The sequence below is a fragment of the Solanum stenotomum genome, chromosome 8, assembly GCF_019186545.1.
Source record: "Solanum stenotomum isolate F172 chromosome 8, ASM1918654v1, whole genome shotgun sequence".
In the NCBI taxonomy this organism is placed as follows: domain Eukaryota; kingdom Viridiplantae; phylum Streptophyta; class Magnoliopsida; order Solanales; family Solanaceae; genus Solanum; species Solanum stenotomum.
The window spans coordinates 35840167-35865223 of NC_064289.1; the positions used below are offsets into that span (position 1 = coordinate 35840167).

The 25057-nt window shown below is 36.1% G+C and overlaps 1 pseudogene; it reads left to right on the forward strand.

Moving 5' to 3' along the window:
• Positions 1-3049: 3049 nt before the first annotated feature.
• LOC125873743 (synaptotagmin-5-like) overlaps positions 3050-25057 on the forward strand; it is a 42626-nt pseudogene continuing 20618 nt past the window's right edge.

Consider the following 25057-nt stretch of genomic DNA (forward strand, 5'->3'; position numbering starts at 1 on the left):
TATCTGAAATAACTGATCTAGCATTTGTAATTTATGAACTAAAAGAACTACATAGCTAGGGTTCTGAATATCATACAAGAACTAAGCAATAATAGGATAATCTGATTTGGATCATTCTAACAGCTAAAACCCAACAATTTCTTAACATTCAAGGAACCCTAGGTCTAGATAATATTAAGGGAATTAAGAATCTGAGTGATTTCTAGGGACCCAATGGGTGAAAGGAACCCACTAGTGAATCCCACATACCTGGTGACGAATTCCACGGAGAAATCTTTCAATTTCGGGGCTGGAATTAATGGAAACTCGTTGCGTTCTTGAACGAAGGGTGCTCAACTTTTCTTCTCTATTTTGTTCTAAGATTGATGATTTTTTGGTGAATAATTTATTAGGTTAGGTTTTAATTTGCTTACTAGGCTAAAACTAACCAAAAACACATAGTTTAGGGGTTAAAGGACGTAATTTAGGTATCCAACGCATAGGGGAAAGACCAAATGACCCTTGACTTAAAGGTATAACTGGCTGACCACGACCCTTATGATGGGCCGTCAAAGGGACCACGGACCGTGAAGTCGGTCGTGATCCTTGGTCCACTAGCTGTTGGATCTGGGTCACCCTACTACGGACCATATCACAGACAGTGTGAAGGATCACGGAATGTAAAGGTCGTCGTGGTCCTTCACCTGGGCTAAGGGCTGCACTGGTCAAATTCTGTGGGAGCCACCATGTCTCGTCATCGATACCACGGCCCGTGAAGGGCCAAAAGCCTGGTGGATTCCATCTAATTTTCACAAGCACCAACACGGACCGTGAGGTGGTCCACCTTTGGTGGGAGGGTGCTGAGACCACGGGCAGGTCGATGGACCATGGTCCCTTTCACGGTTTATGAACCGTGCCGTGGTTCACTGGTTTTGGCATTTTTCTGCTACATTTTCTAAGTTTGAGTTCCGAGCTGTTACAAGTATAGTATGTGGTTGGACCTAGCAACCGTAGGTGAGGGTCATCAACCAATTGGAGGAAAATAAATGTTGGGTCAACTTCAAACGGTCATATCTTTCAGCACAAAATTAACTAGGTGGCCCATGACCTATCAAATGAAAGATAATTGAATCCTCTTTCCAATGCCATCGAGTTTGCTAAAATCCATGCTTGAAGTAAAAAGTTATGCTTGTTTAAGTGAAGCCTTGTCGGGCATATCATGAATGACGACCCCAAATGACAATTGGTTTGGCACTTGTCAGTTTTAAGTCAGAGCCATTTTGGTCCTTTTCCCTATGCATTGGGAACTTAACCTACGTCATTTGATGCCTAAACTACGTCATTTTACCCAGTCTAAGCCTAATAACTTAGTCAGACATACCCAACACCTCATTCTCTAAAAGTCATCCAAATTATATGCAAAAAAGATAAAGAGGCGCCAGTTTCTTTCAAGAACAAGCAACAGTGTTCTTCATGTTTCCGCCCCGAAATCCAAAATATATCTCTGTAAATTTCGTCACCAGGTATGTGGGATTTCACTAGTGGGTTCCTTTCATCCACTAGGTCCCTAGAATTCAGCTAGTTCCTTGATTCTTCATATTTTGTTTAGACCTAAGGTTTCTAAAACCTTGGATATTTACTGTGAGTTAGTTGTTGTAGTATCCTAAATCGAAATAGCTTATTCTTGGAAAGAATTCTTAATTCCTTGTATGAAACTTAGAACCCTAGTTTGTATAAATTCTCTTAGTGTGCGAATTATACTTGCTAGGTCAGTTGAACAAATAATCTTGCTTGAGATTTTGAATGTTACATTATCAGTATATAAATGTTGCATTCTTAGATTGTATGTTAGCATTTTGAGCTATTCACTAATTCAACATTTCAGTTACTTTTTTGTCATATACATATTCAGTTGGGAGTAGACTTACCACTGAGTTGGACTAGGGTTTAGCGTACCCTTATGGTCCCAGAACTATGTGCCCCCGTAAGAGTATAAGTCCCCTCTGTTGGGCCTCAGATTTAGTGATCATGCCAGTCATGCCTTTATACCCTTGACAACGTATATTGGGTCCTCTCGATGGGGCATATAAATTGGGCTCCATGTTTAGCTCACATGGTTTATGTCAGTTAATAGTAGCTTCCACAGTCACACTCCTAATGCATTTGACCAGGTTTTCAGTATATACTTCAGTATTCAGTTTAGCATGTCATCTTTATGATTAGCACTTGGTTATTGCATTCAGTTTAGCTTTTCAGTTATGTTTTCACTATTTACATTCTTGCTAAATTTATGTCATTGCTCAGTTATGCTTTGTTCAACTTATATATATTTGGTCAGCTTAGTATCTATATTTTGCATGCTCAGTTCATTCCAAGTACTGACGCATATTCTGCGCTACATCCTTTCATGATGTAGGTTCAGGTACTCAGCATCCAGATCACGTTTAGATCGATTTGCGGTCCGCAGTTAGCAGCTTCAGTGGTGATTCCTCATACTTCGAGGCCAATAGATATGCTTTTCATTTTTGTTTTTACATTCAATTTTCATTTTGTTAGAGTTAGCTAGGGGCATGTCCCAATAACTCAACTCAGTTAAAGGCTTTTCTGACATAGTAGTAGAATCAACTTGAATTGTTAAGTTTATCTTTTAGTTGTTATTAAACTCTTGGTATGATTTATACATTCAGACTAGTTGGTGGTTTCCCACTTTCAGTTATCCATTGTTTTAGCTTCCGCATAGTACATGCCTTATTCAATTATTTTCAGTATGCTTGATATATGCCAGACACAGGGTTAACTTAGGGTCACTAGTGATCCTAGGTCCCTTTTTACATCAAGAGGGTAGTCTCGGGGAGTGAAAAACTTGGTATAAAAGCATTAGGTTTGAGAGTCCTAGGATGTCTAAAAGAGGCAGTAAGTAGAGTCTCTTTCATGAGTATGAAGCGCGCCACATCTATGAGGAGGAGTCTACGAAGTTTTTTAAGAAAAACTTTACTTTCTTTGCTATTTTTATCGTGTGGGGGTATGATCCAACTTCTCCTTTGTAATCTGTCTTGATGCGTTTCAGATCATGCCTCCTCATAGAGCTAATGCATGGAATGCTAATGCACACAATGCTAGCGTAATTCTTCTGGTCCTAAACCATAAGGTTACGAATGCAGAATTTTGGAATGCGATCCAACTCTTGGCTCAGAGTGTGGCCAATCAGAATAATCATCTTGGCTCAGAGTGTGGTCAATCAGAATAATCAGTAGGTCCCAATTCCTATTAACACAAATGATGGATCAACTGTAGCTAGGGTTTGAGACTTTGTTTGGATGAATCCTCCTGACTTTCTAGGGTCAAAGGTTGGTGACGACCAATACAACTTCATTGATGAGGTTAGGAAAATTCTTGGAGTAATGAAAGAGGCTGGTACTGAGAGTATTGAGTTGGCATCCTACCAACTTAAGGATGTGTCACATATCTGATTCACTCATTGGAAATATAACAGGGGTGCAGATGCAGCTCCTGCGACTTGGGATTGTTTTACTGGAGCTTTCCTAGATAGGTTCTTCCCAAGGGAATGAGGGAAGCTAAGGCACAAGTGTTTATAAACTTGAAGCAGGGCTCAATGTTGATCCAAGAGTACAGGCTGAAGTTTACCCAGCTCTCTAGGTATGCTCCACACATGGTTGCCGATTCAAGGGCACAAATGAGTAAGTTCTTGTTTGGGGTATCCGATCTGGTGAAAACTGAGTGTAGGAATGTGATGTTTCTAGGGGATATGTATATCTCTTGACTAATGACTCATGCTCAGTAATTTGAGGGAGATAAGATTAGTGAATTAGATAAGGATAACAAAAAGGCCAAAACAGGAAACTATGAACACTTACAACAAAAGTCAGGCGGTGGGAATCACTCACAGTTTCAGTAGAGGTGTACAACCCTAGAACCTTCATCAGACTTGCTCCATTTCCCAGGTTTTGATAGGATCATAAAGGTAGGGCATCAGGCTCTAGGTCTCAGGGGAGTGCTCCAGGCAACATGACCTTCCCAACTTGTCCAAAGTGTTGAAAGAACCATCTGGGTGAGTGTCTTGCAGGAAAGGAAGGGTGTTTTGGGTGTGGTTAGTCTAGCCATAGGTTGAAGGATTGCCCTTCAGCCAGGTGGAGGAAAGGAGGCAACAACAACAGGGCTCAGTCTAAAGCTCCAGCAGCACCAGTAGGTCGCCCAACTCAGTAGGTTGATTCATCAGGTACATGTGGTGGTCAACGGCAAAATAGGTTGTATGCTCTCCAGGTTCGCCAGGACCAGGAAGATTCTCCTGATGTGGTCACTGGTATGTTACGAGTCTTTCATTTAGATATTTATGCATTGTTAGATCCAGGGGCTACATTGTCTTTTGTGACTCCCTATATAACAATAAACTTTGGTGTCAGTCCAAAAACTCTCTCAGAACCCTTCTAAGTGTCTACCCTAGTTGGTGACCCAATTATAGTTAGACGGGTATACGTAAATTTCCTTGTCACAGTCTCTTAGAAAGTCACCTCAGCAGATCTTGTAGAGTTAGAAATGGTAGATTTTGATATCATTCTAGGCATGGATTGGTTACATTCCTTTTATGCCTCAATCGATTGTAGAATTAGGATTGTTTGGTTTCAGTTTCCAAATAAGCCAGTCTTAGAGTGGAAAGGTAATAGCCTAGTGCCTATGGGTCGATCCATCTCTTACCTTAAGGCTAGAAAACTGATTTCCTAAGGGCATGTCTATCATCTTGTCTGGGTTATGGATTCAAACTCTAAAACCCCAACTCTTGGGTCAGTCCCGGTAGTAAATTAGTTTTCAAAAGTTTTCCGACAAGATCTTCCCAGAGTTCCTCTTGAAAGAGAAATCGACTTCGGATAGATCTCCTTCTAGATACCCAGCCTATTTTGATTCCTCTTTATAGTATGGCTCCAACCAAGCTTAAGTAATGGAAGGAGCAGTTGAAAGACCTTCTAGATAAGGGCTTCATCAGACCTAATATCTCTCCGTGGGGTGCTCTAGTGTTGTTCATGAAAAAGAAAGATGGTTCACTCAGAATGTGCATTGACTATCGGCAGTTGAACAAGGTCACAATCAAGAATAAATATCCCATCCCCAAGATTGATGACTTGTTCAACAAACTTCAGGGTGCTAGTTGATTTTCTAAGATATACCTCAAATCCGACTATCATCAACTTAGAGTTAGATATAGTGACATTTCGAAGATAACTTTTAGAACTCAGTATGGTCATTATGAATTTTTAGTTATATCTTTTGGACTAACAAATGCTCTTGCAGCTTTCATGGACTTAATGAACAAGGTGTTCAGACTATATTTGGACTTATTCGTCATCGTCTCATTTATTCTCGGAGTGAGGAGGAGCATGTGACTCATCAGAGAGTTGTTCTGCAAACTCTAAAAGATTTCCAGTTATTCGCTAAGTTCAACAAATGTGAATTCTAGCTATAGTCCATTGCTTTCCTTGATCATGTGGATCCAGCGAAGGGATCCTAGTGGATACATAGAAAATTGAGGCAGTACAACAATGGCCTAGATCTACCTCTCCAACTAATATCAAGAGTTTCTTGGGTTTGGCTGATTATTACAGGAGATTTGTTGAAGGATTTTGATCCATAGCTTCCCCATTGACCAAGTTGACTTAGAACAAGGTCAAATTGAAGACTAGGTTGACTACTGCTACGATCTTGACTCTACCAGATGGTTCAGATGATTATGTTATTTATTGTGATGCATCCAGGGTCAACCTAGGTTGTGTGTTGATGCAACGAGGTTAGGTCATAGCTTATGCTTCTAGACTACTTAAGGTCCATGAGAAGAACTACCCGACTAATGACCTCGAGCGTGCAACCGTAGAATTTTCCCTATGGATTTGGAGACACTATTTGTATGGTGTTCATGTTGATGTATTCAAAGATCATAAGGGCCTCTAGTATGTGTTCACCTAGAAAAAGTTGAATCTTCATCAAAGGAGATGGCTTGAATTCCTCAAAGACTATGACATAAATGTGCTTTACCATCCTAGTAAGGCCAATGTAGTGGCTGATGCTCTCAGCGGGTTGTCTATGGGTAGTATAGCACATGTTGAGGAAGAAAGGAAAGAGTCAACCAAAGATGTTTACCGGCTTGCTCGCTTAGGAGTCTGCCTTATAGACACATCAGATGGTGGGGTAATAGTTCAGAATGGATCAGAACCAAAAGTTGAGGTTTTCTCCCAATGAGGAGATGGTGTACTTCGTTACCAGGGTCGTTTATGTGTTCTTAATATGGGTGAGTTGAGGCAAAAAATCCTTATAGAAGCTTATAACTCTAGACATTCCATTCATCCAGGTGCCATTATGATGTACCGTGATCCATGGGAAGTCTTTTGGTGGAGCTGCATAAAGAGGGACATAACAGACTTTGTGCTAAGTGCCCTAATTGTCAACATGTTAAGGTAGAACATCATAAACTATAAGGTATGACTCAGGATATTAACATTCCTACATGGAAGTGGGAAGTGATAAACATGGACTTCATTATGGGTTTACCTCGTACTCGGAGATAGCGTGACTTCATTTGGGTGATAATGGACAGAGTTACTAAGTCCGCTCATTTCTTGTCTATCAAGACTATAGATTTAGTGGAGGACTACGCCAAACTCTACATAAATGAGATAGTCAGGTTGCATGGGTTCCCTTGGCTATCATCTTAGATAGAGGTCCTCAGTTTCGGTACTCAGGTAAATCGCAATATAACATTTCAACCACAAATGGATGGTCAAGGAGAGTGTACCATTCATGCCTTAGAGGACATGTTGAGAGCATGCGTGATTGATTTCAAGGTTAGTTGGGAGGATCACCTACCTCTCATAGAGTTTACCTATAATAATAGCTTTTGTTCCAGCATTCAGATGGACCCGTATGAGGCACTATATGGGCATAGATGCAGGTCCCCGATTAGTTGGTTTGAAGAAGGTGAAGCAGCCTTGATTGGGCCAGATTCGGTTCATGAGGCTATGGAAAACTTTCATTTCATTAGAGATCGACTGAAGACAACTCAAAGTTGTTAGAAGTCTTATGCAAATGTGAGGAGAAGGGACTTAGAGTTCAAAATTGATGATTGGGTTTTCCTCAAGGTTTCACCTATGAAGGAAGTGATGAGATTTGGCAAGAAAGGGAAGCTCAGTCCTAGATATGCAGAATCCTGAAAAGATTTGGTAATATGGCTTTTGAGTTAGAGTTTCATGCAGACTTAGTAGCGGTTCATCTGGTCTTTCACATTTGCTTGTTGAAGATGTGTGTGGGTGATCCAACGTTGATAATACCTTTATAGAGTGTGGCTATGAAGGACAACCTCACTTATGAAGAAGTGCTAATTAAAATTCTTGACCGTCAGGTTCGTAGGTTGAGAAATAAGAAAGTCGCTTCAGTAAAGGTTTTGTGGAGGAGACAATCAGTAGAGGGAGCTACTTGGGAAGCAGAAGGAGCCATGATGGATAGGTTCCTTCATCTCATTCCTTCCGATTCCGTTTTCGCTTGAGGCAGTTGCTCCTCTCCAATTTCTCAGTTTACTCTTGTGTAATTCAGTCTCACTATCTTGCTCCCTAAGTCATTCTTGCATTTCAGCTTATCAGTTTCTAGTACTTAGTGGTAGGGATTGCAGCTCCTTCCCTCCATACTCAGCTTGTTTAGACTTCATTTAAGGATGAATGTTCCCAAGGGGGAGATGATGTAACACCTCAAATCTCAAAATGAAGAAAATCCTAGTTTTCAGAAAAAACTAGTGCAAGTACGAACAGAACCACCCACGAACCTTGGGTAGAACCACAGACCATAGATAGGGTTTCGTCGTTAAGGTCAAAATTTTGATGGTCTCTGATCCTGCCCACGATCGACCAGTACGGTTCGTGGTTGGACCTACATACTGTAGGTCTGACTGTAGGTGAGGGTCATCAACCAATTGGAGGAAAATGGTCGTTGGGTCAACTTCAAACGATTATATCTTTTAGCCAAAATGAATTAGGTGGCCCATGACCTATCAAATTAAAGGTATTTGAATCCAAGCTTGGTGTAAATAGTTATTCTCTTTTTAGTGAAACCCTATCGGGAAGAACATGAACAATGACCCCAAAAGACGATTGGTAGTTCAAACGATAGCCCGTCATTCCTAAAGTAGATGGCACTCATCATTTTTAATTCAGGGTCGTTTTGCCCCTTTACCCTATGCGTTGGGCACTTAAACTACATCTTTTGATGTCTAAACTAAGTCATTTTACTCAGTCTAAGCCTAATAACCTAGTCAGACATACCCATGAACCCTCATTCTACAAAACCCATCCAAATTAGAACAAAAATAAGAGAAAGAGGCACTACTTTCTTTCAAGAACAAGCAGTAGTGTTCTGCAAGTTTCTAGCCCTGAAATCCAAATGATCTCCGTAAATTTCATCACCAGGTATGTGGGATTTCACTAGTGGGTTCCTTTTATCCACTAGGTCCCTAGAATTTAGTCTGATGCTTGATTCCCCTTATCTTGTTTAGACCTAGGGTTTCTAAAACCTAGTGACAAAATCTACAGAGAAATCTTTTGGATTTCGGGGTTGAAACTTAAAGAACACTGTTACTTGTTCTTGAAAGATATTGATGCCTCTTTCTCTTCTTTTCGTTCTAATTTGGATGACTTTTGGAGAATGAGGGTTTTGGGTATGCCTGACTAGGTTATTAGGCTTACACTGAGTAAAACGACGTAGTTTAAATGCCTAATGCATAGGGAAATGGACCAAAAGAACCCTAATTTTAAAATGACGAGTGCCATCTACTACAAGATTGTTGGGACATCGTTTGAACTACCATCCGTCGTTTGGGGTCGTCGTTCATGCTCTTCTCAACAAGGCTTCACTAAAACGAGCATAAATTTTTACTCTGAGCTTGGATTTTATCAAACTCGGTGGTGTTGGAAAGAGAATTCAATTATCTTTAATTTGATAGATTATGTACCACCTAATTTATTTTGTGCTAAAATATATGACCGTTTGAAGTTGACGCAACAACCATTTTTGCTTAAATAGCTGCTGATCCTCACCTACGGTCAGACCTATGGTTTGTAGGTCCAACCACAGACCATATTGGTCGACCGTGGGTAGGATCGGAGACCATCAAAATGAGGACATTAACGACGGAACCCTACCTACGGCCTATGGGTGGTTCCGTTGGTACTGGAACCAGTTTTCATAAAACTAGGATTTCCTTAATTTTGAGATCCAGGGTGTTACCAAAACTCTGAGTATGAAGTAAAATCTTCGTCAGTACTAGACAAGAGGAACACAATCTTGGCCATGACAACAACATCTGAATAGTGTTTAGTCAACTTGTCTAATCCTATTTCGGTTGAGTAGTTGACTACGTTAGGGCTGCAAAAAAAAATGTAAGCACTTGAATGTTGCCGACAAAATCAATACAAAATAGTTAGCTTATATAAGAATTATATAAAATGTGTTAATCCCAAGAAAGATCAAACATACATATTTTGTGGTAACAACTTTTCTTGACACAATTTAGAAATGCATTTCATAAGAAATTCTGTTAAATCATACTTACATCTCAAATTCTATGCTTTCCCTGATAGGAACACAGATAACATGACATGCAAATGTTCCATTCTAGGTGATAATACCACACAATATATACTCATGGAAAAAATCGTGTTGTCTACGAGAAATTCTTGCATCACCGTTGTTTTTTGACTGACTCTTATAGGACCTGAAGAAACATTCTGCCAAATGGACCCAAACCATATTGTTCATCCAACATAGGATCTCGATCCCTTGTTCTTTTATGATGATAAGAACAATCATTTGTCCCATCAATCCTCGGTCATTTAGATTCCCTTTGAAGTTCGCTAGAATCAGTAATTAGTGGTCTTGAAATAACACGGTGAAACCTAACTTGTATACTCAATGGTCTAGCTGGGATGTCAGGACAGTAAGATGGAAAACGTCGAGATACATTTGAGGCCAACATAGGTGTCTTAACCAGCACATATACATTTGGCTAGAATTTCCTTATGCTAGATTCTACTGTGTCAGGATGTTTGCCATGTTATGGTTCTGACATCCCACCTAGACCTTTGAGTATGCAAGACAGGTTTCACCCTGTTATTTCAAGACAACTAATTAGTGATCCTAGCCAACTTCAAAGGGAAACTAAAAGATCGAGGATTAATGCGGCAAATGATAGTTCTTATCCTCATAAAACAACAAGTGATTGAGGTCATGTGTTAGATGAACAATATGAGTTAGGTCCATTTGGTAGAAATGTTTCTTTAGGTCTTGTAGCACTCAGTCCAGCATCATCAGTGATGCAAGAGTTTCTCCTATAAAACACTATTTTGGCCATGACTATACATGGTGTGGCATTATCGTCAAGAATAGAAATTTTGTGTGTCATGTTGTTTGTGTTCCTATCGGGGTAAGTACAAAATCTGAGATAGACTTATGATTTAGCATAATTTCTTATGCAACTCATTCCCAAATGTGTCAAGAGAAGTTGTTAGCATTGAATATATGCATGTTTGATATTTCTTTGTATTAGCATAGTACATATAATTTCTATATAAGTTAACTATTTTGTATGGATTTTATCACCTACATTCAAGTGCTGATATTTTTAATTTTGCAGTCCAGATGTACTCAACTTCTCAGTCGTAATGGGTTTATACAACTTGGCTAAATATTATTCAGATGCTATTGTAGGGTTCTACATTGTATTCTTCTACCCTAATACTAATAAATATTTTGCCTCATACGCAAAGTTTTCGAGGTACTTGAGTTCAAAAGATCGCGTTGGGGTTGAAAAACTTGATGGTGGAACCAATATGTTCTTGGTTCCACCTTCAGACTTCATTAGGAAGGTTCTAAAAGTTGATGATCCAGCATGTTTTTAACTTATGGTTCTAAAACCTACACCTCATACACCTAGTGGAAAATCCTTGCCACCAGAGTCCTATCAACCTCGATATGTGGATGCACCTGACATAACATCCTCTAAGGTTTCCCAAGTGAGGTCCTTCTTAACAAATGATCTTATTACAAGTCTAAGTAAGTTTCAGCCATCAAGTAGTGTGGAAGGAACAACATGTTTCCTTTATCAGATGTTACTATTGCGTCAAAGTGTTGGAGATATGTTAATCGACAACTTTGCTTAGAAGACATCAATATGCTGGGATAGCTCATGGCACTAGATATTTTAGTGGTGTTTTGTATTGAAGAAGTCTCTTTTTCTCAATTTGGAAATTCAATTTTCTCACGATTTAACTTCCTCTTCTCTCTCTTTTCTTTCTGTTTCTTTATTTCTTATTTGATAATCACATCTCACTTTTCTTGTTTAACTATTTAGTATTTCGTACTCATTTGTTTGATTAATCCTCATTATAGGTAGGACTTATTGAAGGGAAAAATGCTCCTGACTAGGAATTAATATGGTCTTAGGGTTCTAGACCTCTGATTAAAGGTGGAAAAAATACATTCATCCGTTAAAAAGATGAATCTATAATATCTAAAACTTGGAAAAGTGTTTGACAGTCCTCAAATATCTTGAAGTAACATTATATTTCTAAATTCTGATAATTTTTCTTGGATTTTTTCAAGCATAAAAAGGTCTAATAGAGTGTTCTTACTATGGAAAGTCCCACTTTCCATTTTGTATCGATCTCAAAGCCTGGTTAACACATCTTATTTTGTACCCTTACATTTCATATTATCTCGCGTGATTTATTTTACACCCCTTAAGAAACATCCATGAGAAGGGATTTCTGACTATTTTATCCTTATTTATGTCTTGAGATATCATTTCCCTTCAATTGATGTTTACTCTATTTATGTATCATCTTTACATAATTGACACATACGAAAAGAAACATATGTGTCATCTTTTTACCTAGTTTTTTGTTATTTTTTATCTCTAAGTCGGCCTAGCGAATTCAAATCCTAAAAGGATTTCCATGAAAGAAGCATCCTTATAGCGCGTCTTAAGCCTTCTTGGAGTCATTGATGTTTCTATAATGGATAAATCCAACCCAGCGAGAGGTATATGTCGTTACGCTATCAAGAAGACCATAGTTCTAGAACAAAGACGTTAGGGAAACATCAATAATTTTAGGGGTAAGATTACACGCCCATAGAAGATTGTTCGATGGTGTTTCTCTCGGTGCCATAAATGGATAAATTTAACCCTCTAGTTTATGTTTGTTTTCTATTCTTTTCATAAGATGGTGGTATTAATCTTGTAAGGATTCAACCCATTGATCAAATAAAAGGAGAAGAAAATTTAATTAAAGAAGAGTATATAAGCGATACCTGGCTTGAAAGAGTTTGAAGGAAAAAATATTGAAACTGAGTGCATCAAGTTTAGGGTAACAAAGTCTCAGCCGGAGATGCGAGTCTAATCTGATTTTGTTTTGTCTCCTATTCTAGTTGGCCTTGTTTGTAGGCCTATTTCATCTGATATATCCTCGGTCCAATCTTTTATTTTTAACAATATTAAGGTAGCAGCTTCTTTAGTTTTTTTAAAAAATGATTCTTTGTAAGTTGTTCTCTTTCTTTATAATAAGATTTATAGTTCTTAAGAGGGTTTGAATCAAGACGCGTAAGCAAGATCTCGCCATTTTATTTACTTATCTATATCTAAGAAAAAAATTTAAGTTAGGGGAACATCCAAGCAATATCCTTCGCAGATTCAAACACGGTCACAAGGCGCCCAATAAGAATAAGGCTAATAGAGACTTCATTAGGGATCATTTGAGCTGCAGATCTTAATGCTCCTAGGGAGGCATATTTCAAATATAAAGGAGTGAAAGTTCTCAACAATGAATCTACTTTTTCATATCCTTCTATGAACCGTACGAGCACGTCTTTGGTTTCCCCCACTGCGCTTATGTCTCTATACCCCAACCCAACTTGCTCTAGCCCTGATTCCTTTCTTTCTATTCCTCGGTAAGAAGACCGTGGGAGCATGGGGGCCAATATATATTTTTGATTGATAGAAATCATCTCTCTTTTGTCCCTCCTAACCGAACTAACCAAAAAATCACAGTACAAAAATTTATTCTTGCTGGGAGAGTAGCGTCAAAGACATCTTTATCTTAGAAGGAGGCTTCGTCATCCGGCTCCTCATATCTGATCTTAGGATCGGCCGACATTATGCACACTTTCCCTAGATCTTATAACTTGATACAATTACTTCACTAAGTCGGGGAAAGTTATTTGTCCATCTTTTCACCTTAAGTAGTAATTAATTAAACTTATACATTACTAGTAATGTATATAAACTTGAACTAAATTTCCCTCTTTAATAATGGGGAGGCCTTGAAAATTGACTGAGAGATTTTTTTTACTGGTCATTGTTTATAATAATTTCAAATTCAAAATCATATAAAATTTATAAAGATAAAATAACATGCAATCACTAACAAACAGTAAACACAATGACTCACGGATGAACTAGATCAAAGTGTAACAAAATTGTGAATAAAATAGAGCAACAACTAAAAAATAATGAGGAAATGAACATAGCTGAAATAATACACACATTTTGTGAGAATGATACATGGAAATATAATAATAATTAATTTTTAAAACTAGACAAAATGATAAAACAAAATCAAATAATAGTATTGACACATATTTAGTAGAAAACTTAAACACACAGTTAACTAAACAATATAATAATAGTTCAAAATAATAAAACAAGTTACTAAGTTAGTGGTGAATGACATAATAATTAATGGAAAAAGAAATTGTGCAAAACCAACCTACTAACAACAGTAATTAGACATACAACAACATAACAAGAATTAAACAACATCTAAAATAGAGTGAATAAAATCAAGGCACCCCAACATTTATGTAGTTTATTGGAGAAACACAAGGCTGAAGTGAAAATTTAACAAAAAAAATAATATAAAACAAAGCAAAATAGAGATACCAGAGTCATCAAAAAAGATGTAACAAAGGCAGTGAGCTGGATACCGTTCACCGATGGTATTTGCGGTGAGGTCTGGTTGCTCGATGTGGTGTTGTTGATTGTTGTCCGGCAATGCTATGATGCATATTTGAACTTGCTGACTACCTGAAAAAACAAACAAAAGACACGAAAATGGGGAAAGAAGAAGGGAGGCAGTGGTGGTGTGGGTTTGTTTCTCATGGATTTATTAGGATTTTGTGTGGATTTTGTTGGGTTTTTGTAGTGAAATTGAGGTGGTTTGGGGTTGGCTGTTGTGATGACCCGGAAGGTCATTTTTGGAAATTTTGAACTATTTTTTTTAACTTAAGCTAATTAATCGATAGTTAGTAGGTTAAAGTGATTATTTTTTTTAAAGACTCTATACCACTTGACCATGGATTAAAATAAATTAAATTATTAGGGTTGAAAACTTTCAGATCATAATTTAAGAAAAGAAAAAAAAAAGTCGGGACTTACCTGCGCAAGCGGCGGCCGGAGTAGAAACGACTACCTTACGTCCAGGTAATAATTAACAATGGCTCAATGTTCCTTGTCTCTTCCTACTCTAGTACAAAATGATGTTAATCTCCATAATAGATGTGTTGAATAGATCACCGTTGTCTATAATATATAAATATATATATGCTTTTATGCCTTACCTTTACATATTATATTCAAAGGCAATAGATTCTGTTAATTACTTAAATCAAGATGTGGAAGTATAGTGTGCAGGTATATTAATTAACCGACAAAGAAAGTAAGCATATTGTTTACTGTTTTCAAATGGTATGGCAAAATAATTGTTAAGTAAATAAATTGAGGTTATGGTCAGTGGCCCGTAAGTAAGAATAGAGGTTATGGGTTTAGTTGGGTTTCACGATTTTCTTATAGATTATCAGGTTATAATTCAAGTTTTAACATATTGAGATAGGTAATTAAATATTAAATATATGGTATTATATGAATATCATTAGATTTATGATATTGGAGAAATTGAAACTTAATCATAGGTTTGAAACTTGGAAAATATGAAAGTTGGCATGTTAATTGACAGTTGACATCAAGTTTAAGAACTTGATCATAAATTCGGATGAGTTTTTGGGTCTAGGCTAAACCTATAGTGACATGAGTGTTGTTAGTTTCGGAATCTTATTGTGACTATGTACTTGAATAGATTGCATTGATTTGGAAGCTCAACGAAAGGGGAAGGCTCAAGTTCCGGAGTGAATTCTTGATTGATTAAGGCAAGTGGATTTCTAAACCCTTGTTAAGCGTATGGAATTCGTGTATTTTCTTGTGGTATATGTTTGGGAGTAATGTGATCAATTGTGTTGTTGTGAATTGTGCAATGTTATGAAAATGGTCATCTCCTAATTATTTGTGTGAACATGTCATTTGCATTGTTCTGAGACATAGTTGTGACAAGTGTTATGTGCATTGAAAAAAGAATAAGAAATTAAAGAGGATGTACCATTTCGAGGGACGTATCGCGCGCCGCGATGGATACTATATTTCGAGGGAGGTGTCGCGCGCCGCGACGGATATTATATTTCGAGGGACGTATCGCGCGCCGCGATGGATGCATGGACAGATATGTCCCCCATGGGTCCCGGACTGAGAGACAGCGGGTATGTATCATTAGGTCAGACATGCATCATTATAGTTGACATTGCATTTCATTGCATTGCACATTTTTATTATTAATGAACTTGATCTTGTGTGTTGCTGATCTTGTGAGTGCCTTTCTGTGAAACTATTGATGAATATTGAGTTGTTATTGAGAATATATGATCTGTTAGAGTGCTATTGTTGAGCTGTATGCTTGGTAAACTATGAATTGTTAGGTTAGGCTGGTTTTATGCAGGTTGTAGTTATGGAGGTTAGGATGGGGTGTAAGGACTACCCATATTCTGTATCCTTAACTTGTGTTTAGAGGTTTGCTTGTTGAGTACCGTGTGGTTTGGTACTCACCCCTTGCTTCTACAATCTTTTGTAGGTTACGAGCCCGGATCTTCGTGATACCTTCCATTCTCTTCGTTTCCGAGGCTTTCTGTGGAGATCTGAGTGGTAGCTGTTTGTCATCTCAGCGAACCTCCTTACTCCTGTTTATGATTTTGTTTTTACTTGAAAGACAACATCATTTGAGACTTGCGTATTTTATTTCAATTCTAGTAATTACATTAGAGGCTTGTGCACGTGACAACCAGGTTTTGGGGATTGAATTAAGTTGACTTGTTTTCGTAATAGTAATTGTTATTGAACTTTGCTTTATTTTTGCACTTTATAGAAATGATTGGGTTTTAGGCTGACTTGTCTTGGTGGGATACGACGAGTGCCATCACATCCATTTTTGGGTCGTGACAGCTGTTCTCCGGTGTCGTTACTTTGCCGGAGAAGATGAAGAAAATGGGAGGTTTTGGTGGCTGTAGAGGTATTTTAGCGATGGCTGGGTGTGGATTTTGCTTGAGTAAGAGAGCAAAGGAAGGGATGGTCTTGAGATTGGGGGGGGGGGGATGCTTGGTTGAACCTTGTTGAAGACCGTGAGAATGAGGTGGATTGGTTGAGGTTTCAGGTGTGGTTTTGTCGATGGGTTTGAAGCTTGGTGGTGGTGGCAGTTGAGAGGGAAAAAATAGAAGAGAAAGCTTTTAGGGTTTTGTCAATTTTTGAAACTTCACACCACAATGAAAATTATGTTACCACTAAGTAAGACTTTTATTGAAAACAAACCACATTTATACAATATAATGAGCTTAAACCAAGGGCTCAGGACCATGGCCCAAAATTATTTGTTAATAAAATAAGTGTGATCAATATATTTTTAGACTATGTCAAAAATACTAAAAAAGTAATTAATGACATGTAAAAAAATAATTTAACAAAGAATAATGATTTAATCAAATAGATACAGTATTCTTAACATATTCAACTAACTGTCTAAAATAATGTAATCAAAATTAATTTATAAAAATCATAAGATCTGAGAAATAAGGAAAAGTATCGATAAATTTAATTAAATTTATAAAAAATATATTTTCAACTATTTAATGAATAAAACTTAAAGGTATGAATTTTAAAAATGTGAGGTCAAAATTTGCTGTCAATAGACTGTGCTTTACGGGCTTACATGGATGGGACAGTCGGAGAAAGCATCAATTTAGATGCAGAGTATTTCTATCGATACTGTGATTTAAAGAAAAAAATTATTTCACATGTTGTGAAGCTTTTAAGCATATTCACTTATGTTGCTTCTCGTGCAAACATTAAAAGAATTTTGAATGTTGGCATTTGTGTTTTGCGTGGCTCACAAAAAAGGAGTGGAAAAGATTTGTTGCATCGTATAGAATCAATCAAGGCAAAGGTATAGATAATTGATGAATTGTCTTTGTTTCCTTACGATGCTATATTTTTTCAATTTGAGGTTTACCGTTACCAGAATGACCAATTTGATAATAATAAAAGCTTATGGAAGGAGTCCGCATTCAAGATGCATTCAAAAAGGAAAACTGGTAACTTTTCTACCTTGTCATCATCTTTTTTTGTGTTTATCTATCACTTTGACTTGAATATTTGTATCTGAGAAACATATTTCAGTGTATGCAAATTCAGTTATCTTGCTTTAAGTTTTGTCTATTTTAGTGCTTCCTATTGTCCCCAAGTATCAAAAATACTTGTTGAAACTAAACAAGTCATTCATCCTTTGATTCCGGTAGGGTGTCTTTCCTTGTGGTATGTTGATGACTCTTCTTACTTCCATCTTTACGCGAGTCAATCTCCTTGATTCTGTTATACTCGTTTGTCAATCTTCCTTATTTCTGGAAGGGTGTGATTTTCTTTCTTTGATTTATGCCTTCTTTTCACAGATTTTGGATGTCTAATTTTTATTTTTATTTGGCACAGATTATTTAGGATTAGTGTCATCATTAAAACATAAATTGAAATATAATTTAATGAAGCAATTAAAATGTGTTATTGGTTTTCTACCTTTAGCAATATTGCTCAGATTTACTTGAGCGTATTTGTTAGGCTGATATATCCATATATGGATGTTACTGTGCTTATGATTCTTCTTGATGGACTTGATGTGCAACCATATTTTCTAATAATTATATCAATATATTATGTCTTTCATATTTTTGGAATCATGGTTCAGTGCTCAACTTGCTACTATTAACAAATCTTGTGGTAGTCCATACCCTACTCTATTTCTAATATCATATAAGATTTTTTTAATTCTTCAAATTTTTGACAATGATTTTCATGAAGTTGTTTTCTGGATCATTACAATTTACAGCTAACTCTGGTACCTTGCAAGTTCAATATCTTAGTCGGAAGCAAAAGACATTGGATAATTCCAATCTGCTTAAACATTGATTACCAAGTTACCCTATGCTTATGGGAGATAAAACGTACACAGTGGAATGTGCAAGCGCGTCCGAACACTATCGTCATAAAAAATGATTTGATACATTGTAATGTGCCACTAATTTTAACCTTGGAGTCCAAATATTTTGTTTAGCTTGCTATTGGAGCAAGAGAACAACATAATTAATACTTTAAAGCAAAATCCTATATAGAGTTGCATTTTTATTATTCCTATACTTGTACAAGAAGCAAAAAAAGTACACTATCACCATGTGCTCAACCATAAGGAACTCTGCATACCTTGTTATTAGTGGAAGCTCCTAACTTCAAAGTTATATTAAGTTTTTGCCCCTCTATAAAGTAGAATGTTATAAAACATATAATTATTTAAATATCCAATACTATGGAGAAGGGTCTAAAATTCCCCCTCAGCTATTTTAATTGGCACAAAATTACCCTCCATCCATCTTTCGAGCTTCAATTACCCATGAAGTTAAACTTTTGGCTCAAAAATATCCTTGATGTAAACTTGTGGCTCATATTTTCCCTTATTTTTAACTACTCCTTTAAAGTAAAATTATTAAATATTTATTTATTATGTTCCCTAATCAGATTGATCTAAATTTAAACCCTTCTCAAATAAGTAATGAAAACTACATATAATTCATATTTTGACCTAAAAAGCTTAAAAATAGTATTAAAAAAATATCAATTTCATGATATCTTCCTATAGACCTATTTCAAATCAACTCCCAATTTATTATAGCCCAATTTATAATTGACATCTAACTAAAATCGATACTCGCTCGGTTTGATTGTCAGTCTAAAAACATATAAATATACTTTGTTAATATATTTTGTTCTATCAATTATCCAATTGTTTTGTTCATTTCCCTCTTTTTTTTAAAAAAAAATCTCTTATTCTTAATTAAGAAATCACGGATTCAAACTTGAAATGAACATACATGTTCATATTCTTTATATATTGTTTTTATGTTGGGTGGGGATAGAAAATAAGTTATTTTAATTCTTTTGTTTTGAATTTTGGATACACGCAAAAGAAAAATTACAGTATACGTATACATGGTTGCTTAATTAAATCATCTTCTATTGAACTAACTATTCATAAATGAATGTCGTTGTTATTTGTCTTCTATTTTCTCGCTTGTTTAATTTATCATTAGTTGAAGAAATAAAATTAATATGGTGGACAAGATCCAAGACAAAAACAATCAGGCCAAACATACGAGCCCATATATTAAGTGATTTCAAATTATTTAGATGGAGAAGGACCTAAAATGCCCTTAAACTATGATATTTGGTATAAATTTACCCTTCATCCACTTTATGAGTGTGGACAATTAGAAATAAGGGTATTATTGAGCCAAAAGATTGACGTCGTGCATATTTGGGGGCTGAAAGATGGATGTAAGGTAATTTTGTGCCATTTCAAATAGTTGAGGGGCATTTTATCCCCTTCTCCGTAAATACTATATAGTTTTAATTACATAAATATGTAATGACCTTTTGACTTCATTCAATAAATTCTTAATTAAATATCTAATTGAATAATATTATTTAAATTACACAAAAGGGTGGTTAAACAAGAAATCATTAAGTTAAAATTTTGAATTACATACTCATAAAATATGATGGATTGTTATACTTATTACTTAAACAAAACAAATAAAAAAGAAAATTTTAGAAGTTCGTCTGTAAGTCATAAGTTTTGTACGTGATTGAACCTATAATATTTTGGTATAAATATATGAATATATATATATTACTAATAAATATTATTCCTTAGAGAAATAAATCTTCAAGATAAACATATACGAAAGTAAATGGTACTTAGTGGTGCAATAAATAAATAAATAAATAATATTGTAGTCAACTCTTTTCATCTACTCTTATTGGAATTCTTTAAGAGAAACTTATAAAAACAATAACGGAAGAATTAATTTGTCGAGTACTATATTATAATAATGTAGCTACGTCTTTTTGTCTACTCTTATTATAATAACAGTTAATGTATTTGATATTTTAGAAAATTATTCTACCTTTTGTGTTTCCAACTTAATTGCATTGCGGTAATAATTTTGTATCAATTCATATCAGGTGATGTCAATTTGCAAAGAATGTAGCATGATTTTGGGATTACAATTTAGAAGGAAGAATTTTTTTTTTGACAAAATTCTTCCTTTGGTTGGTATAGCATGATTATGTTTTCTCAATTGATTTTTGATGTGCATAGCTGATTTTGTCATTCCTTTTGACACAACATCAATTTGTTAGGTGACTTTTTAGTATTTCTCATCTTTTTAAATATTTTGATGTGTGTGTTGTTGCTTCATTTATAATTCTATTTACTTGATATGAGCATGAGTTTATCTTGTAGTGAAATTATGTTTTTGAAGTTACTATAATTTTTGCTGCCTCTCACTATGCATATTCTTTTATTATTATACACGTATTTTCCCCCCTCTTTAGGTATGTAAAAGGATACATAAACTTTAGTGCTTATACTTTTATTCGACATGAATAGTCCACTAGGTAAAATTTATCTCAATTTAGCAGGTTCAAGAAATAAAACCTAAATAATAGTAAGCAGTAAAATTCCAACACGCTTTCTCAATTCTTTTGTATATAACTTTTTTCTCTAAAATTTTAAGTTTCTTGTAATCTAGTCAATTCACATTTCTTGTAATCAAGTTCCTAGCATAGGTTTTTGGTGAATCTAAAGTGAAAAGACAATAATAATTATATACTTAAAGAATAAGCTCATAAATATATTGGCTATCTTCTTATGGACAAATATTAATTTAACCAAAGAAATATCTATATATTACCATCAAAATAAATTTAGATAAATTTTATGATTTTACCATATAGTATATGGAGCATAATTGCTATTATATGAAGTAGTAACTACATAAATCACCCACCGAAGAAAGTTCCTAGAGTTAGAGCTTGCAAGAGTACGAATTATTTACTCTTTTGACAAAATTCTTCCTTTGGTTGGTATAGCACGATTCCTTTTTTTTCAATTGATTTTTGACGTGCATTAGTGATTTTGTCATTCCTTTTGACACATCATGCATTTGTTAGGTGACTTTTTCGTATTTCTCATCTTTTTGTAATATTTTGATGTAGTGTTGTTGCTTCATTTGTAATTCTATTTACTTGATATGAACGTGCGTTTATCTTGTAGTGAAATTATATTTTTGAAGTTATTATAATTTTTGCGGCCTCTCACAATGCATATTCTTTTATTACTATACTTTTATTTTTTCCCCTCTTTTCAGGTATGTAAAAGGATATAAATTTTAGTGCTTGTACTTTTATTCGGCATGAATAGTCCAGTAGATCAAATTTATCTCAATTTAGCATGTTCAAGAAGTAAAATCTAAATAATACTAAGCTGCAAATTCCTGCCTGCTTTCTCAATTCTATTGTATATAACTTTTTTTCTCTAAAGTTTTAAGTTTCTTATAATCTAGTCAAAGCACGTTTCCTTTAATCAAGTTCCTAGCATAGTTTATTGTTGAATCTACATTTTAAAGACAACAATAATTATTTACTTAAAGAATAAACTCATAAATATACTGGCTCTCTTCTTATAGACCAATAGTATAATTAACCGAAGAAATATCTATATATTACCATCAAAATAAATTTAGATAATTTTTTTTATTTTATCATATAGTATATTGAACATTATTGCTATAATATGAAGTTTCTAACTACATAAATCACCCACCGAAGAAAGTTCCTATAGTTAGAGCTTGCAAGGGTCAGTGTGTGTGTATATATTTATATATATATATATATATATATATATATATATATATATATATATACAGAGAGACTCGTCGTTTAGAGTGTTCCTATAGGGACCCCAAGTCATTTATGACTTGTTGGCACTGACTCTTCGATCACATGGTCGTTCGTTTAGGTTTTATGCCTGTTTCCCTTTTATGGAGCTTTTGAAACTTGAATAGTTGACTTTAGTCAAAACATCAGGTAAAAAACTTTAGAATGGAATTCTGACGGTTCCATTAGCTCTAGAATGGTCATTTTAGGCTAGTGGCATGATCTATTCGAATCCCGAGGCTTTTGGCGTGAGATTGTGCTATTAGGCATTTTAGATTCTAAGCTTTGGCCTAAGTTTGACCTTGGTCAACATTCTTGGTAAACATGCTCGAATTGAAATTCCGTCAGCTTAGCTCCGGAATGTCGAGTTTGGTCTAGAAGAACCTTTAGTTTGGGTCCTAAGGCTTCCAGTGTGGGTTTGAGCACTTAGACAAGATGCTGGAAAGCTTAAAGGCCTACAGTTTACTTTCGTCAACATTTAGAGAATTAGTTGTCGTATGAGAATTCTATTAGCGCCATTAGTTCCAGAATGTTGAATTTGGTCTGGTTGGACCTTTCGTTTGGGTCTTGAGTTATTCTTTTTGATATTTAGGTGTTTAGGCAAAAAGTTTAGTTTTAGGCCTAATGGGTCCCGATGGGGTACTATATCATGATAATATTTTTACGGAAATCGAACAATTTCATTGAGCCTGGAATGTCAAATTTAGTGGGGTAGTATATTTGGTTTATTTTTATCAAATCCCGAATGAATCCCGACTGTCCATTCAGAGACTTTGAAAAAAACTAGAAAAAATGTGGTGCATACTTTTAGCGACTAGAAAATGTCTTTTTTAGTGACCAGAAGTCCTTTTAGGGACTAGATCTGCCATTATTTAAAGTCGAAAAGCAGCATCTAACCCTCATTTACTAAACACAATTTCTCTCTAATTTTATCTCTATTTTAAGTGATTCAAAGGCTGGGTTGCTCAAAATTGGTGTGGCTATGCATTGAAGTGCTCGGGGACCATACGGGGGAGGACCTCCGTTTGAGGTAATTTTTGTGTTTCAGCTGTTGTCCTCTCTTCTTCTTTAGCTTTAATGGTGACTTAAATGCATGTGCTGATGTCGGGCTGTTCTGACTGCCGAATTTTATTCCATTTTTGGGACACAAGTTGGGGGAGGTAAAATGAACCTTTTCACAGAGTCAATTTTAGCAACCCTTGTGTGGGACCCACAATAATATTTTATACCCAATTTTGGATGCGTCTCTGAAAAATATTATTGTTGTGTCAAAATGACCGTATTGACGTTATGATTCTATTTTTGATAGTGTTGCAAAGTTCTGAGGTCGTGCGGAAGAGAAAAACTCTAACAACGTGATTTGGAGCTCCCGCGATCGGCATGCATGTAGGCTACGACTTCCCTCTCCTTAGAATGAGAATGATTAAGTAATCGTATGTTGATTTGTTTGAATTTGGTGTTGAATTTGTTGTTAATCATGTTAAATTCCTAGAATCCATGATTTAGGCTACTTATCGAGTTTTCGGGCAGTTGAAGCATATCTACTGTATTTGTTGATCATCCTCACCAAGTGGTGTGCCTTATTTGTGATTTGTAAATATTGTTGGAATATGTTTGGCCTTAGTCTAGGCTTAGGCTAGTGATTGTTGTAGACTTGCATCCTTTTGGTGCAGTTAGGCCTTGTAATCTCACAGCCGTCGCTTCGGACGACAAAAAACCTGAGTCTAATAGTTTAGGCCTTAGCTAGCCAGTAACACTGTTCTTCGAACCATATATTCATAAATCCTCTATTTCTGCTGGTTCCAGTGTCTCTAATTCTTGGTGTGGAAGCAATTTGTCGGTTCTGGTTGGATATGGTTCGGGCTAGAGTGATTTATTGATAGCACTTGGATTTGGGGTTCTCCCCGTGATGATCGGTTGGCCACCTATCCTATTTCTACCTGATTCGCCTCTATTGGTGGTTCTTGCCCCCTAATTCACTCCATCGGGCGTGGTTCAAGTCCTCGCCTTGGTATTATAGCCTTGGTTGAAGTGATGGCTTTCTTCAGTGGTGGTTCAAGTCCACCTCCATTTGCAGTCGTGGTTCAAGTCCACCGCTCATTACAACGTGGTTCAAGTCTATAGCTACTCACGTCGGTTGAAGTCTTTGATCTTATTAATACATGGTTCTAGTCCACAATCATCCTTAGCCTTGGTTCAAGTCCTCGATTATTCCAAATCTTGGTTGCAGTTCTTGATCCTCAATCTTCAAGTCGGATCAAGTCCTAAACCCCTATTAGTTCTGGATGAGCTTCAGGCATATGGATTTGTTCGGTTCGAGTCCGTGGAAAGTTGTGGAAAGCTTGGAAACTTTATCGGGTCCTCTTATTACATTCTATACTCTTCCTTGTACATGTCGGGCTTATGAGAGTCTGCTTGGGTTTTACTTTTAGCATGCGGGCTAGTGTAACCTTTGGGTTTATGGGATCCCGGTCAGATTTAGTTAGTTATTCTCCTTTTCTTTATGTGTTAGTACACTTGTGTGCATAAGTGCTAGATTTCTCGTTCCTATTTATGGTAGTGTTTTAGACTCTCCCATTTCATATTACTTTTGCTTTTCTTGATCAGTCGGCCTACGAGGCCTACTGGGTACCTGTTTGTTTGGTACTCACGCTACACTTTACATATGTTTTCGTTATGCAAATCCGAGGAGTTTACATCGAGCCTGCAACAGTCTGATCCAGAAATGGGGGTGAGCACTTGGCGTTTTGTGTTATACCAATCTCCATCTATATATATCATTTGTCTTTTCTTTTTAAGACAGTTTTGTTTCTATGGTCCACTTTTGGGACTTGTACTCAT